The 17,925-nt window shown below is 41.9% G+C and overlaps 1 protein-coding gene across 1 annotated transcript in view; it reads right to left on the bottom strand.

Moving 5' to 3' along the window:
• dagla (diacylglycerol lipase, alpha) overlaps positions 1-15,644 on the bottom strand; it is a 36,153-nt gene extending 20,509 nt beyond the window's left edge. Inside the window, exon 1 of the mRNA XM_041935206.1 lies at positions 14,962-15,644. The gene's annotated coding sequence lies outside the window, so the exon portion shown is untranslated. The remainder of the gene's footprint in view (positions 1-14,961) is intronic.
• Between the last annotated feature and the right edge of the window lie 2,281 nt (positions 15,645-17,925).

Below are 17,925 nucleotides of genomic sequence, written 5' to 3'. Positions count from 1 at the left end.
CCGCAGGTGTATGTCCTACATACTGAGCATCATCATCTAACATGACGTCGAGCTTCAGAACAACTAAAGAAGGTCAAACCAATGAGGAACAAACAAACAGCACATTCATTCTGGCATGGACGTGTCAACAGGTCAGATCTTGCTAACAGATTGGCATCATCAGTGTGAATAGGCCAGAGATTTACTTTCTGTTTCATATACTATCTATATCAAAAGTGAGAGAGGGCTGTAGGGATTATGATGGAAATAGACATGCACAGAGGAGGAGAGCGAAAGATAATGGGAGGTGGAGAAGATGAGACTAAGCGTGTGAAGGGATGCAGAGAAAATGCACCACTTAATGAACAAAAGGAGGAGAACCAGCTTTGATATATGATGGTATCACGCTGCTTACGGCCACATGAAAAAGCTCCTTTTACGTCACTCTGTCCATTCTCTTTGCTGAAAAAGCATCGTGAGTTTGCGCAAGTTGCCTCTGGGCAAAACTGAAATGAACTGTGAAAAGCTTGGTGGGAAGGAAAATAGGGAGAGGAGGAGCCACAGAGAGGCTGATGCAGGCCTTATGGTGCTGATACAGGCTGATACAGCCCTTATACTGAGCTGCTCCTGCATACTTACTGAAAGCTAAAGCACAGCCTTTTCGGTTCTGTCAAAAACATACAGCATCCATCGTGCCAAAACTGTTTACAAAACATCGAGTGATGGGGTTGATATGAGCTGAGTGATAGATAAAGCAGCACAACTTAATTTCCAGATTTCTTGTTGGTCACTATCCAGCACTCCTCTGCTTTTTAGTATTGTTTCAGAACATTTTTTCACATTTTTTTTAGTTACTGAGAAACTGGCAGCACCCTCCTTGTTTCGCCCTTAAATACACAGTCATCACAGTTGTTAAAGTCTCACTCTGCATCGTGCCTGCATAAAATAGCACGAGGCACAATTGCTTCATTCCTCAGTCAAAAAGGTAAACGCAGTATTACGCAAGATTATATATATATATATATATATATATAGATAGATATATATATAAGAACTTCTTGTATGAAACTGATGAATATTGCAGCAACGATGCAGAGATCCAAACAGTGGGTGTAACTGCAGAGGCAATTTGGTTGGGTCATTAATGAGCAAAAAGCAGGAGTTGCAAGACTTAGGTTGCTAATTTAAATGAATCACGAAGAGTCAGCGATGTGCAATTGTGCATTTAAGTGAACTCCACTGGCAACAGGTCAGATTGGACAAAGACAGCCGAATACTGACAAAACAAGTTGGTGGTGCAGCAAAACTCTTCCTTTGGCATCCCTTTGTTCGAGATTTGTTTGTTCACACTTGCTCCCTGACGTTATGTGTCTTGTTCGTGTTGTAAGTCTTGCACCGGTCTGTTGAAACTAACTGGACTGGAATGTGTAGTAATGTGTTTTTTCTCTTGTGCATGTCAGGTAGTGCCAAGACAACATGCGTGCCATTCCATTCCATTCTTAGCCTGAGTGTGGCGGGTGACATACTCTTCTAGAGGGTGATGCAAATCCAGCTGAACCGCTGTAGAATGAAAAAGCTGTCTGTCTGCAGAACCTGTGGTCCTTGTGCTTTGTATTTCACAATGTCTTGTGAAGTACACCCCCCTAAACAATAAAGAACTACGTGTGTACTAAGAGTTTTTTGGGATGATAGACAGTCTCTGAAAGGACTTGCGGTTATGAGAGATAACAAGTGTCTGAAAAGAAGAAGTATCTGCATTACTAATCACAAATCCTAAGTTAAAGATCAGACTTAAAGATCAGACCTTGGACAGACCACAAGAAGTTTCCCCTTCAGACATCGACATAAGACATTCTAATGCTCAACATTAAACCGTGTATTAAATGTATTCAATATAATAGCTCAGTACACGGTCATTAATTCAAGAGGGGTTTAAGGTTTCTAGGAAATGACATCATCCAGCCGTACAAGACTTGTGAAATAACCTGGAAATATAAACAAAACAAATCTTGTGCAGAGTATACACTCTTCATGGTTTGTACTTCAACGAGAATGCAGCTAATTACCTCTGAAGGAAAAAAAAATCAGCCAAAGAAAGAAAAACATTCATTGAGGCATTTGTGCTACCACCTACATAGCTCTCAGTAGGGATGTGTGAGTATTACAGAGAAACACTGGCATTTCCTCTGTGCAGATCTGGTGGAGAAGTACCTTTTTACAAACCTTTCTGTTTTATATTGCTACACACACAGAAACACTGGAGACCTTGCTGTCAGAAAGGATTCCCGTGCACCCCCGAGTGCACTGGACTTTTAACTTGGAACAAAATTCAATATTCACAGTCCAAGAGCTTTGCATTGGCAGAATATAAACCTGCTTTCATGCAAAGTCACAAAGTCACAATATACAAATTTAAAATCAGAACATGTCTTCTTTGTACCTTTTCATGTGCAATGTTCAGCCGCGTGCCAGTTCCCACCGTTATTTCTCCAGTGGCCGCCTAAACACCTGCGCTGATTTGTGTTTTGTCTAAACGCGGACCAAAGGTTGTCTCCTGTTGTTGGGGAGCAACATGAAATATGGGTTCCTGTACTTTTTAGCAGGACAGAATGGTGACTGCGACTTCTCTGAGTGTCTTTTATGCGCATCAATGCAGCTACGTGCTTCTATACAAATGATAAATAAACCTGGTGGTCTAGTGCTGCAGACCACCAAGACATTTAGTGTAAATTTGACTAGCATCTACATCACAGGAACCTGGAGACCTACTGAGCTGTAAAAGCCAAGTCCATTCCGTCACTTTCAGGCTGACGTACGAGTCACATGTTCAAGTTTATTTTACCTGACAAATTTTACTATATTAAAATAATAAAATTGTGAGGGATGGATACTGGCCAAAACTGTTGCCAATAAAACAGAAAATCAGCTTTGTGACATCATGTTGCTGTCAGGTATGCAACATTTACTGCCAAAATGGCCACACACACACACCAGAAGCAGCATCTAACATCAATGTGTTCTGTGTGTTGGGAATGAAAGAGGAGACAAGAGCAGCTTGGAAGGAAGAAGGAGAATAAACTAAAACTAAACTAAAGGAACTAAAATAAAGGTTTTATATGTGCTGGTTAATGATCATTTGCTTTGATGACTTCAGAGTTGTTTTTAACAGTAAGTTGCTGTACTTTGTAGTGCAATCTGATTACTTTGAATAAAATCATTTTTGCACTGGTCTGTTAGTTCATCAAAGACTGAAGGCATGCCGAGTAGTTTTTGAACGCTGGCAGTGCTACGGAGCAATGTTTTAAAGAGGTGGGCCGTGTTTTGTTTGCCGATAGTTTCACATTATTCCACTTATCTACGGGTTGCAGTGATAAACTGAGACACACAGCAAATGTGCAAAGGCAAGTGGAAAGAAAAGGATATAAACAATGCAGGTTTTATGGCAAATAGAATGCATTCAAAACACTTGTTGGCTCTCAAGGATTCACGTAATTTGCTTTGGTGAGTAACACTGAATATAAACAGGGCACTTTCAAAACATATAAAATATATCTTTTAGCCATATCACCCAGCTATACTATTGAGCAGTTTTGAGCTGGAAATGAGCCACCAACTAAGTACACACACATGCATTACGGGCCTGGAGAGGTATTATGGCAAAATAACAAGCACAGTTTTCAGCTAAAGGTGAACCACATATAATAGGGTGACAGGACATGGCAATGATTAACTTGTCTGTTCTATTGAGAGGAAGAAATGACTGGTGGAACTAGTTTTAGCTTTGTGAATGGCCCCAATCGAGCAGGCAGCCGCTATTCACCTGACTGTGAAATGCCTGCTTCAGCTGCTTAAAAAATAAACAGCCAGCAGCAAAGAGGTCTACTCGTCTCCTTTTCTTCAAAGAAAAACATTAACTGCTCATTTTCCAACAGTGGTCACAAGATGACCACCACCAACACTGACCGAAAGACACATATTGAATGCGATGGGTTTTTTTTCATTCATTCAACCTTTATATAAATCTCAGGTCACTGAAGGCATGCCCTCGTTTCCAATGATGTCGCTAATGCAGTTAAAACAGAGTGCATGCACACAAAAATAATGAAGGCGAAAACAAACAACTACAGAACATAGTTACACACAGTGAAATTCAAACGTGTAATCATGGTTCTAAACTGTAGTTTTAATGTGTTGTAAAACTGCAGTGCTTAATGACACAATAAACTACTAGCTTAAAACATAGCCATAAAGTTGAATCTGCACACAAAGGTCTTGTGAGCTTAATGAAACCTGTATTTACTGTAAGGCGGCTGGATCTCATTTCAGTGTGTTTCTTTTATCTCATGCATCCCTGTCTTCAAATTACGAAAAGGGGCTCATGCCACTTGAGACCCCACAGACAGCACAACATTTGCCACATCGAGGCGCAGATGGTTGAAGCTTAAGAGCTACATGAAATATGAAACTCCTGGACGTCTTTGAATAACACGCCGTATGGATATAACACACCGAGAAACTGATTTTATGGAGTGCGCACAAATATTACAGGACCACCCAGTAACGGCTATTTCCTTCACTGTTTTAGCGACACAGAAATTGTATTTCACAGTAACTTGGCCCGAGCTGTGTTGGCCGGTGATTACAACTGACTAACTGCGTCAAAGGCAGAGGGGTTAAACCATGAGCAGTGGAGTGACAGCGTGAAGGCTTTCCTTCCAATCAAAGCACTGCAGCAGGTGGTCTCACTGATTGGCAGACCTTCAGCCGAAGAGGACGGACAACACAGTGAAATCAGCTGCAGTAGTGGGTTGGAAGACAAACCTGTTTAATCGCAGCCTTACGCAGCAAATGGTTGGATACCCCAGTATAAAGCTTGGGTACTTCCTGTGATTATTCATAAGAGCTGCAGAGGAGGCTGGGAACTTGAGGAATGTACATTAGGGACAGCACTCTTCGCCTAAAGATCCCAATTCTTATTTTTTACCCTCCTATGTGGCTCATCAGCTCTGACATGAGGCAAACCAGTGAAAGAAACAAGGGTGTGTGAATGGGTTCATGTGACTGAAGCCACCTCACATCTACTTGTAAAAGTCTATGTGGGTTGGAGTAACATTAAAGAGGACAGTGGAAGGAGGGAGAAAAGCTAATGGGGGAATAAAAAAAAAGGAACATCTGAACAACCCCCTCAAATCTCATTTAGGCCAAAACAATCAGGCCGGTGAAATCAAGCAGATCTCCTAAATGCAGAAGGCGCGCACTAGACCGCCAGGGACACTGTTATCAGCACTCTCCTCCAGGCCTGTTGTTACGATACGGCTTAAACTCCCAGCAGAGACCTCGACAGTGGAAAAAACATTATGACATAATTATAAATTAAATGGGATTAGAGAGTACGGCCTTGTTGTAGTGTAAAGGATGAAGTTTCTAAGTAAAAAGTAGAAGTCCAATTACATAGTGCCAGTTCCTTCCATCTAGCCACGGATCCATCCAGTTCAGGGTCACGGGGGATGGAGCCTGTCCCAGCATGCATGTAGTGATTTATTAGAAATTTTTACACAACTTTTATCATTATTTTAGCTTACACTACCTCATGCTGCCTTAAGACATCCTTAATGTGGAATGATCTGTCCAATATAATGAACAACTGCTAACAATATTGCACCAGTGCTGAGCTTCCCAGTTTAAGCAGTGCAGAAATTAAGCAACGGCTACTAAAGCCTGTTAAGTCACTCCAAAGCATACACAAAAAAACTTTGCCTGTCAGAGGATGTATTATGTTAAAAGAAACACCACAAGACTGATTAGTCTCCATTTTTAAAATCAATTTTACATTTCTTTTATCATTTTGACTGTTCGTTCCTTGCCTATTCCTTTTACTGATGGCCCTTTGTTGTTTTTGGATTTTTTATTAATGCTTAAATCTATAAAATATTAAAAAAATCATGAAAATGCCCATCAGAATTCCCCACAGCCCACCGTGAGCCCTCTAAGCTGTTTTGTGCGACTCACAGACCAAAGATATGCTCTCTACACTGACATGAAACAGAGAAAAAGCAGCAAATCCTCATTTTAGAGAGGCTGAAGCCGCAGAATGTTTTGCATTGAGTGACTGAATCGATGAAAGTTTTTGATTAAAGTTCTGTTGATTGATTCATCGATTCATCGACCGATCATTTCAGTAGTTAGACCCGTGAAGCACTTTCTAAATTGCTTTTGGAAAAGGATTATTATCAGTTGTCTTTGGAGCCATGTAGTCGTCAACAATCACCTTTTTTGTTCATGTTATCTCACAAATAATTTTTAACACAACCATGGGGAGGGCGAACTATGCTATATTTATTCAGCCTGTATTCAGGTTCTATTTACCCCTATCAGGCCTCTTTTAGGCAACAACGGTAACCACAGATTCCGAGGCCAATCAATATTGACGATCGATCACTCCTGAGATTCTGAGGAGATCAATGTGCTAAGATCACCTCAGAGAAGAATCCCTTTAACCATCAGTGTACGAATCCTAAAATTTCATATTCACTCTCTGTTGAGCATCTTAAAATCAACCTTGCCTTTTTCATAGAGTCAAAACCTTACAGTAGAGAGCACACTAGCCCGATAACCTTAGACAGCCGACCACCAAGCTGCAGCGACATACACAAATTTGAGCCTATTACTCTCGCAATCAGTGCTCTGTACAACTAATCAGCACTGACCTCTGAAGAGATCAGCTCTGCTAGCTTCATTTCATGGAAGAAGACTCTGGCCATCAGTATGTGTCTCCACCCGACATCCTCGCTAATAGCGGTTCCCTCCTCAAGGGCTTTCCCATCCATCAACCCAGGGGATGTTAGCCTATTAGTGGTGCTGTTTAGCTTCCACTGTAGACACGAGCAGAAGCACTTAAGACTTTTTTCATTACTGTGAAAACAGATCCTGCACACATTAACCGTGGTGCACTGACAGTTGCATAGTTGTGTGTGTTTTTCATCGTAAACTTCCTTTGGGTCCAAAAGTGGCAATGTTTTTTTGTTTATAAGGTGGACACACTTGGACTGCTGTAAATCACAACAACATACTTGATCTTTCAAAACCAGGACACAGCAAATACTCACACTTTTTGACAGACATAGCTGAATAATGCTAGTTTCACAGCAAGCATCCAAAACACACCAAAAACAATAATTCTGAATAATTCAAGGCAAACTAGTACATTTCTTTTTTTGATGATGAAACTGTGGCGAATCCAAACTACATGACAAGTAGCTGGCCAAAAAGAGAAAGAAAATGGAGAGGGGAAAACAACAGTAACACAGTTGTATATGCATGCATATGTAGACATACTGTGGATTTAAATGAGTTTTGTTTCATGCAACTCTTTCCAAATCCTTTCCAAATTGGATATATGTTTTTATATATTGCAAATGGACGAGTGTAAATCCATCACATTGAGCTGTTGTGGGGAACCACAACTGCATCAACACACATTTTTTCCTCTTAGATTTTGAAAGCATATCGATGCCCTCAAAAAAAAAAAACTTAGCCTGCAGGATTATTTATTATACAAGGGATGTGAGAGCAAATTTCTTTTTCCACTAGTACCCACGACTTCTAAATTACTGTGCATATTGACTGAACTAACACATGCTTTGCTCATATAATTCAAGTGATACCCTAAATGATTTCCTTGTTAATGATGCAGTCAGGATTATGTTTGTAAATGGTCGAACAATTTCCAAGGTAAGTTCAGGAATTTTGAAGATTTGCACAAATTCAATATAAATTGTACCTAAATATATGGCATGATTTGGTTAAGAGCATGCCAATTTGATTGAACTGCATTCAACGGCACACTTTTCCATCACACATACAGATCATTTTTGAGCATCCCATTAAATAGGAATTCAGTAAAATTACAACCCTCTGCATGCAGTGCAATCTCCCATCACATGTTTAGCCCACACTACTGCTATCTGAGCCAAAGGACTACATGCTTTCAATCAAAACTATACATTAGAGTGAATGTATCTTTATTATATCCAGGTTAACCAGCAAATAGAAGCCTAAAGCAAATTACAGTTTCAATCTTGTTGACACCTGCTAGTTTTTTTCTAGCTAGCTGTTACCATGAGGGATGTTGCCTGATTAGTCTCTTTCCATTCATTCTTCAACTCATTTAATTAAAGTTCAACTCAAGGGCTTTCAATTAGTGCTTATGATACGGTTAAAGGTTTGTTCCTATCTGCATAAGACATGGTAAATATAGCTGAAGCAAATAACCCCTATATTTTCATTTTATTCCTGTCATGTCCCATGAATTCCTGTTGATTCCATGTAAACTTCCTGATGCCGTTAATTGGTGGAAATTTCAAACATGTCAGTATTTTTAAACCTCTCAAGCAGTAAATACACTGAGTTAAAGCGCCTGAAGCTGGCACACATCTCGCACCCTGCTGTGTTTGTAACCTGAGATCAAAAGAGCATCCAAATGCCTAAAACCCGACCTTTAGGGCAACACCGATACACAGACAACTCCAGGCTGAGCTCCTGTCCCCGGCTCAGCTATGATATGCTTTCTGCACACAGCATGAGTCATGCACACTCTTGACTCTCATCCTGAGCTAGTGACTCTGAATCCAAAATGACATGTGTTTTGTGAAAAGGCTGTGACATATTCCTGCATGTGAGCAATGCTTTTGTGCTGCGCACAGCGTGCTACTGTGTGCCAGGCCCGGGCCCATACCCACGTGATGCAACAACAATGATGTAACAACAATGACAGGGCTCCCCGTCCGTCATTATGGCTTTGTCTTTGACATGGATTTACTGACACAAACAGGGACACAGGCATGCAGCGCGGCATGTTTTATTGAGAATGATTTTTGAACTGTCTGATGCATCTCCTACACATGCTATAACATAGCTCTTCAGGTTGGTGCACACTCATGTCCACCATTGCCAATAAAAGGTAAAAGTTAAAACTCACCTGGTTTCACAGATCAAAAGATTACACATAGCACGGCTAGTAGACTACCAATACATTGCTCCTGAGGTGGATACAGATACTGGACCTACATCTGAAATCTGCACACACAGCAAACTCGAGTCCTCAAGAAATCCTGATCCAGTATAATAACAAAGAAATATAATTAAATATGATATAGCAAACCTTTTTTAACAGCACCATGTTCAACAGATGGGTTCAAACCTTAACCTTATCACGGGCTCCCTTTCAAAGTGATAATTCAACCATAAACTGCAGGATATCTTCAGTGTCACACACTCACCCTCTGTAAGCTTCGAAGGTCATTGTTCAAAGGTTGCCGTTTCCTCACCCTCAACTTGACTTCTGTCTAATACAATGGATTCCAACAGTGGCCAGCTTTTAAACAACATCAAAATTACCACTTAAACTTGAAATCACAAATCTCTAAACACGTTTTCTCCAAATAACAGCTAAATACACAGCTTTTGTGTTGTGCAACTGCCTCTTGAAGTTCTGCAGCTGCTATGGAAGTATGCAGCCATATCACTGTGAAACTCAGATTAAACACCATATTACTGAGCACATGCGTGGACCGCAGAAGAATTATCCTGCAATGGTGGTTTAAGCAGTTCCTATGGACGTTTTGAGACTTTCTTTCTGTGAAAATGTGTCATCAGTGGAATCCATTTAACTAACAGGCACCTTTCAGGCCTACAGGGGAGGCTGATACAGGCAGCACTGAGGTGGAGCATCACTTCAAGAAACTTTGCGTTTATAGTTTGAACAGGTATATGATGGCAAAGCCACCAACAATCAACAGGTGTTTTTTTCTGCAGAAATGGGGAAGCTGTGCCTGTGCAACAATGTGTTGTGTATTTTGCAACATTTGATTGAACAAACATGAAACATCGTTGCCCTTTTGCTTCGTCAAGTGGGTGATACTACTGTACAATAACTGTGTGTGATTTCGTGGGTGTCCGTCCAAAATTGGGACGCTCTGCTCTGATGCACTGAGCATGCTTGCATGTGCTTTAAAAGACATCACATTTTGACGAGTGACCTTCACCTCTTCTTCAGTAATCACACTGGATCAAAATGTTTTGATGGAACGTTTCACAAGCATCGACTGCATTTCTGAAGTGCATGCCTTGCAAACACTGTTGAGGGAGACAGCAACTCCCGCAGAACAACATGTCTAAATTGGATCCATCTTTAGCCAACAGAGAGTAAAAAACCCCTGCGGACACGTTTCAATAATCAGTAGGGGTGTAATTCTTTATTTGCTCCTGCATACAAGTGCCACTCATCACACACTGTGAGTCTAAATGTCAGCACGGAGCGGCAGCTTTCACTCATAGCACACTGGAGGTGAGTCGAGAATCTATGTAAACAAAGGTGTGACCGGAAAAACACACGTGAACAGACTCCAGCATTCATTTAAGCCGCAGAATACATCCTGTTACAAGTGCGTTGAGTTTTTGTGGTAAGTATGAGGTAGGAGTATGACGAAGTCCTTAATGTCATGCCGTTTGTACACACAGAATGTAAGGAAGTGGCTTTGGTGACAAAGTTGACAGACCAAAGTTGGCAGTTTGTGTGAGTCATACACAAGGTTCAACAAGGAATGACTGACAACAATATCCAGTGATATTCACTGCGTTATGTGTGTTAAAGGGTTATTGCATAATTAACTGGTGAACTATTATTAAAAGAGAAGCTCTGTGGGAGCACATTCAGGCACACAGGTATGCAGTGTCCTCCCTGTCCTGCAGGTAGCTTGTTATGGTGTCAGAGTCAATAAGAATCAACAAGAAAGGAAAAATGTTTGCTTGGGGGGGGGCTGTCTGCAAAAAATGATGAGGTTATGCCGGGTTGGCGCGACTGCGGCACAGTCCCAAATCTCTCCGTCTCCTGCTCTCTGTCATACATCCATCTGTTCCAGTCTCTCTCTTTCTCTGCCTGGGTCAGTGTTACACTCCGCTCAGATCAAGATTGTCTCCAGCATTTGTCACATCCCTGGCTCGGCTCCTGCTGTCTCTAATGATCCTGTCTCTCCCGATCCTGTCACACTACAGCAGTATTCTGTCCACCCTGAAGAATCTGCTGTCTCCATCTCACCCTCTGCCTTTCTCATCTTCTGTCTTCCCATCCTCATGCTCTCTCCTCTTCTTCTCCTCCTACCCACACACTCATTCAGTATTCATATTTTAGAGGACATTTATGAGCATCAAACCGAGCATGTGCATCTGCACCATTTTCGGTGCAGAGGAAACCTACATTTTTTCCTCGAGCCTTCCCCTGTCCCCCTCCTTTTCCTTATCTAGCTAATCCAGATTCTGGTTTTGGTTTCGTGTTGCTCATCTTTTTTTAGACTGAAAGCCATGTGCCACTCACTCCTACTCTCCCTCTGCCTCTTTCTCCATCTTTTTCTCCCACTGCCACCCACTCAATCCCTTTCACCTCTTCCCACTCCATTTTCTCTTCTTTCAGTTGATGTGATAGTATGTGCACTGCAGATTGCATGCGTGTGTTTGTGTATATATGAATGCTGTTTCGTGTGTTGGGGTGGCAACATATGTGCTCTGCCAACCTGTCCGTGGCTTGCTGCCACAAACCATGTACAAATCTTTATCTGGTCAGATACTGAAAATAACTGCAGCAGTTTTGCCCATGCAACACACTAACGCAGCCATAGGCTTTCAGCAGTGAATGTACTGGTATGGTACTTGAAGTTGGCGTTTTTCACACACTTTCAGTGAACAGCTGTCTATTAATGGCTTCACTGCAGAATCACATGATTTCAGTTCTGCAGCTCATAGATTTTGCAATACATCCAAGCCCGTCTGGGAGGGGACACACATGAACACACACTTGCCTGCACCTGTCAGACTACCAATACTGCCTCAAGGAAATAAGCCTATATGGCTTATTTGGATCCCCTGCCCCATGAGCAAGTGCATTAAGATGCATGCTACAACATCTCCATCTCTAAAAGACCTAGCGAAGACCTTCTGCGGATCAAAGTCTTGTACGTGGACTGGATACGACAAAGGGATAGTAGCACCTACAAACTTGAAAATGTTAATCGCCTCGTTATCGCTAATAAACATGTATTTCAAGCTCCGTGTCAGGCAAATGAACACAAGTGAATTCAAATTTTGAGAATGAACAACTTTCAGTCCATTTCAAATAACTAATTGGTTATCAGAATACTGCTTTCCAATTAAAATGTTTTACACAAATAAAAGGTGCCTTCTATGCTGAAGCATGTTGTGAACACAGACAACAAAATGAACTTCAATTTCAAGGGCACGTGGCATTATACTTACAAAACAAGTATCACACTTTGACTTGTTCATTATCTCAGATACAGCAGTAAATTCAAGCCCGGGCTGAATATTTGCAGTTTAAATAAAAGTCTACAGTTTTACTCAAATCACTCCTCAGTTTAGCTACTCAAATATATCAATTAATGGTTTTTCAAAACCATTTTTTTTTCCAAATACAAATTTCCTAGGTTCAATCTTCGCTCACGAGCACTCACCTACACATCATCACGACATGACACGACAATACAGATGGGCTGTTGAGATTATACAGGCCTCCAACTTTTCTGCCCGAACGTATGCCCACTGTTTGTGTATAAGATTGCTACAAATGTATTCCTTTTACATGGTATTTGTTACAGCAGAAAAGTTCATATACTGTATATCGATATGGGTTTGTGGTTGTTGTGGCTCCCTGTACACACAAGCAACATACACATGACATTTACAGTTGTACCATGGTCAGTGAAAATGGCCGGTGGGTGTATGTTATTTCCAGATAATCGCATGGATCTGATGTAGTGTCATTATTAGCTAAAACAAATATGAAAAGCCATATAAAAATGTGCCAGTAACGGCTACAAATCCTAAAGCCTTACTATGGATTTTAACGTAAAGCCTTAAGCCTCTGAGGGCAGCACAAAGTATATGAGAAAGGGGAAGCTGAGGACAGAACAATCTAGAGGAAAAATTCATAGTGAAAACTTAACAACAGGCACCAAACATTGACAGGAGAAGAGGAACTGATTAAATCACTAAAGAAACACGAGAAACACGTCAAATAACAGCTCAGGCAGTTATAGCTCACAGGACTTCCTTCTTTTTAAAGGAGTTACTGCTCATCTGCGCAGAATTGCGCCTAAATCTTTGGCTATGGTGTAGTCGTGTTATATTCCCACCCAAATTGAAAAATATCAAGCTTTAGGAGGTTCTTAAATGCTATATTATACCATGTCCTGTGGACGGAATATTTTTGATCTGAACTCTATTCATCCCTGACTTATAACATGCAACATTCAAATTATAAAAAGGCACAAATGTCACGAATAAGCATTATTGATTTGATCTGCAATCCTGCAAAAGCAGCACTGGAATACCACAAATGACTACATTTGCTGCGTTATTACTGACAGCGGTTGCTGTGGGACTAAAATGAATAGTACAAAATCATCTACTGTGCTGCTGCCTTATCCCAACGTAGTGTGGGTTCCTTACCTACCTGTTAACACCGGCATCGGACCCTGCTACATCAAATCAGCTAAAATAATGAATCAATATTAGAGCAGGGGTGCCAGCTTTCACACACAATGCTTTGGAAAACAGAGAGACAACGGACTGTATCTGCCAGGACTCCCTGGAGGCACTTGGTTTCCACTAGGGTTGAAGCCTAGAGGGATGCCAGAGAACCAAGTGTAAACACTGGAGTTGATGCCGCCTCAAACGGCTGCGCTTGGATTAATTTTTTATTTAAACCTGATTAAATATGTATTGTATAAGCTTGTCTATACTCGCTGGGCTAAAGACAAGAGGCAGGGCAGAAATCAGTGTAAAATAAGAAAGACGTAATTGTGGAATATAGTCCAGAACTCATCTCTGTGCCATAAACACTTCGTGCCTCTGCTCACAACAAACTTATCTGGTGCCTCACCATAAAACAGGAGACAACAACAGGTCTAGATTACAGTGTGTGTAATGACTAACATTTCCCTCATTCTTCTTCCCTGAACTCATCTCTTGTTTTGCTAAAAAAAAAAAGAGAGAAAGAAATAAAATCACTCTCTTTGACTGGAATATGATATTATTAGCCTTCAGAGCCCACAGTCGCGTTCACTGACGATGGAACAGCTCAGTGAAGGCATCTGAACTGAGAGCGGCATGAAGCACACTGGCAACCGAGACAAACAGCATCCACAACTGGAAGTCGTGAGAAAAAGCAGGGCCCAAATTACAGGCGAAATATTCACAGTGTGCATGATAAACAGGTGTGACATTCCCCCTGCTGTCGCTGTGCCGGGGGGGAGCATTTCATCTACTACCCAACCAAAAGCAGAGTCTGAATTATGTACAGGCTGGGCTTTAGGTCTGCTTTGTCAAGTCTCCTAGTCATGAACAGACCAGTGGACTGATCATTTAGCTACTAAACAAGCAGAAATACAAGTCAACACTAATATTGATAATTAACTTACTTCAACTGAACACTTTGGGGTACTGTCAGTTTACACCAACTAGGCCTAGGAAGTGTCACATCACTTTGGGCTCTTGTAACGTTTGATTTGCATTTGTCATCATTTTGTCATTTTATACAGGAAATTAACAGTAAAGTGACTGACAAATGTGCAATAACTCAACCACTAGACCTGTAGTTAGCTGCAGCCCTGGGTGTTTATACGTGCAACAGCACCAGAAATGTGCACTCCAACAAGTCGATTAGCAGCAGTAGTGCAGTAGTGTCTAATCTCGTTTAAATCAGGACAGCTGCTTAAGGTGGCATCCTGCGGGCCTAGCTAATGTGGATGTGGCCTAAGAAATGTGTCTCAAACCAGTACTAAAAACATGGTCTACAAGGGGGGCAGGTCACAATGTCCGTGCCACGGCGGGCTGGCTTCCCATGCACGCGTGAGTGTACAGCTAAAGGCAGGTAATCAATCAGATTGTCAGTGTCCTCATCCCGCTGCTCACCTGAATTTTGACGATGCCTCGCCAAGACCCACTGCATCGGTTCCGCTCGCTCTCCCATATCCTTCCGACTGCCGACCCGCCTCAGCCCCGCTCTCCCCGACACCGGCTCAGGGTTTGGGGAGGGGGGTGAATTCACAGATGTCTCACCGACAGAATTATAATAACCGTACAGACGTCATTACGACAGAAGGATGAATGGACCCGGAGACATCAAAGAGCTGGAGCCGCTATGGTTATCTGCCTGGTGTCAGGCAAACCCGACACATGCCATCAAAGAGCGTAATCGGTTACACGGTGGTTTTCAACCCGCCAGAGGCTGACGGCTCGGTCCTCGGCTTAACTGCAACACGTCGTCGGCTGTGGCAGTTCACTGAGTGTGGCTCGTTTTCACGTCCCTCCGTCGGAACTCGGCGTGATGATCCCTACCCGCAGAAGAGAGCAGTGCCTCGGGTTTGACGAACAAGACGAGCCCTTCGGTTGTCACGCTGTAGTCACAGCCTGCGTGTGCCATCAGCCGGACAACTCCCGAATCACGGCACGGATAACAGCGGCTAAACGGAGGGAGCATTTCCCGAGAATCTGGCCCAACCCCTCGGACATTTTTTTTTTCCTCACAGAAAATACGTACGAATTTGCTATTCCCCTTCCGTGTTTGGCTGCGCAAATCCCATACGACGTTGTGTTTACGCGCACCTGACTCGTCCCTGTGTATGGCAGACCGCACACACCGGAGATCCTGCGGTGAAAGGGCGCCACTGGTGGTTTGTGAATATCAAGGAAGCAGCAACTGATTCAAAGAGAGCAGTGTTTTCCGAGAGGTTACCGCTCCTCTTTGTGAAGTCACCCAGAAAGACCCCGGGATGAGGGGCGGGGGGGTTGACAGTCTTTTGCTTGCTCAATTAGTTTCAGGGAGCTGTTTATTTTAAACGTTTTTTGTAAAAACAAAGCAGTGTCTCACGTTAAAGGCAAAAAAAAAAAAAAAAAAAAAACCGCCAGTAGCGTGTTTGATTGGGCCCAGCTGTGCCACTGCGCATGCGTAGTTTAGTATTTGCCCACAACGTCCGTAACCACAGAGACGAAAGAGCGATGCAGGCGAAGCTTGACTTGTGCGGAGAAAAGACATTCTTTAAGCAACATTTCGTCCAAAACGTATACAAACATGTACTTAAAACTATCAAAATCATTTAATTTCATGTATATCTAGTGAACGTGTACTCCACAATTCTACGTTTTGTTGTAGTAGTAGTCCTTGCCTATATTTAAACTTAATTATTTTGCGTCACATCATGACCCAAATAAACAACAAAAAAAATGTCCCTCATGTGATTACATTAAGGGAAATTCTAAATAAATTTTCGTTGAGAATTGACATGAAATTGACGTAAAAATGGGTTAGGGGCTTCATTTTGGGGTGAAATTAGTTGTTTTTTTTTTATCAATCTGGCGTTCTATCTGACTCCCTTTGACGTCAACCAGGTTGCGTTTGACCGTCAACTCCGTGCTTTACCGATCCCTATCTTGACAGCATGAGCTTCTTTGGATCGACGTATGCTGGGCGTGGATCCACGTCACGCCATAGAGTCGCAACATGAAAATAGGTTTAGTGTCATCTGTCAAAAATGCAGGCGAGCAAGCGAAAACAATGCCAACAATCTATGAGAAATAGATCAAATGAATGTGGATAAACCTCATCAGGACACTTGGCCCTGCACAGTCACAGGGATTTCTTACTTTCACGCAGCCTGCTGCCAAGGCGGTTGACCCATGGGCTCGGGGGTTATTTGGCAGACATCTGCTGATTGAAAATAGACTCAGAGCTGCCTGTCACTGGTGTGTCAGTTGCCACAGGATTCATTTTGATAAATGCACATGAAATAATTGTTTGAGGACTAAAGGCTATAATGTGAGAAACAGACATTGCTCTGCATTTTGATGCGAGAAACAGATACTGCTCTGCATATTTGCAATGTAGCATTTCTCACATTATATAGCACCTTTATATACACAGGGGCAAACGTTAAGCAGGATGACTACCCTTCATGGAGAAGAAAGCAGCATGACTCATTTCCCTATCAAAAAATGTCTGAATAAGTTTAATGGGAACTGACAGAAGGTGATAATGAGTGGTATAACTGGTATGTGCTGGCAGGGAAAAATGCAAAGTGAAAAATGCAATGCTAAGTTAGATTGTATTAATTTTGCAACAACAATTTCATATCAACGATCTGTCCTTGTGCTTCATTTCTCCCTTTTCTTAGCGCTGTCTAAGTCTGTGTGAGTGACTTCTGATTTGTTGTCAGTCAGTCAGTGGTAATGCTCCTCCAAGACTGCTCTCAGGTAGGTTAAAGGAAGCTCTTGCTCAGGACATGCTGGACAGAGTTGGCTCAATGCTCCAACAAACTCTCTTGGAAATGAAACAATGAGGCTACAGCTCTGTTTTTCAATTGGAATTTACATCCAGATAGCAGATTGTAGCCTTGTCATTCTGCTCTAGATCTATCAGATAATAAAGGGTTAAAAAGGGTTATGATTCCTACACAGACTGTTAACAATATGAACATAAACAGCCTCAAACGCAGCCAAAGGGAAAAGTCAGCATTTAACCTCAGTAACTGTTTGAATTAAACTCAAATGTGTTTGAGTACAGAGCCAAAACAATGAAAATGTCATTTACCAAATACGTACTCCCACTGCATGGCACCTCAAAAATGCAGTGGAAATTATTTTCACATGTGTGACATTATACATTGTATTATATCTCATGATCATAGAAATTACTGAACACTAAGCCTCGCCATATTGAATTAACCCATACTGCCATAAAACACCGGATTAATCTTTTTTTAAACAGGCTCTAAAACCCAGGATGCAATCAAAGAATATACTCCCCCTATTTTGTGGACCAGATGGTACATGCCAGTCTCTCCTCCTCTCCCTCTCTCATTCTCCTCCCTCCTGCTTTCA

The sequence above is a fragment of the Chelmon rostratus genome, chromosome 1 (assembly GCF_017976325.1).
Source record: "Chelmon rostratus isolate fCheRos1 chromosome 1, fCheRos1.pri, whole genome shotgun sequence".
NCBI lineage: Eukaryota > Metazoa > Chordata > Actinopteri > Chaetodontiformes > Chaetodontidae > Chelmon > Chelmon rostratus.
This window is presented reverse-complemented; position numbering and strand designations above follow the sequence as displayed.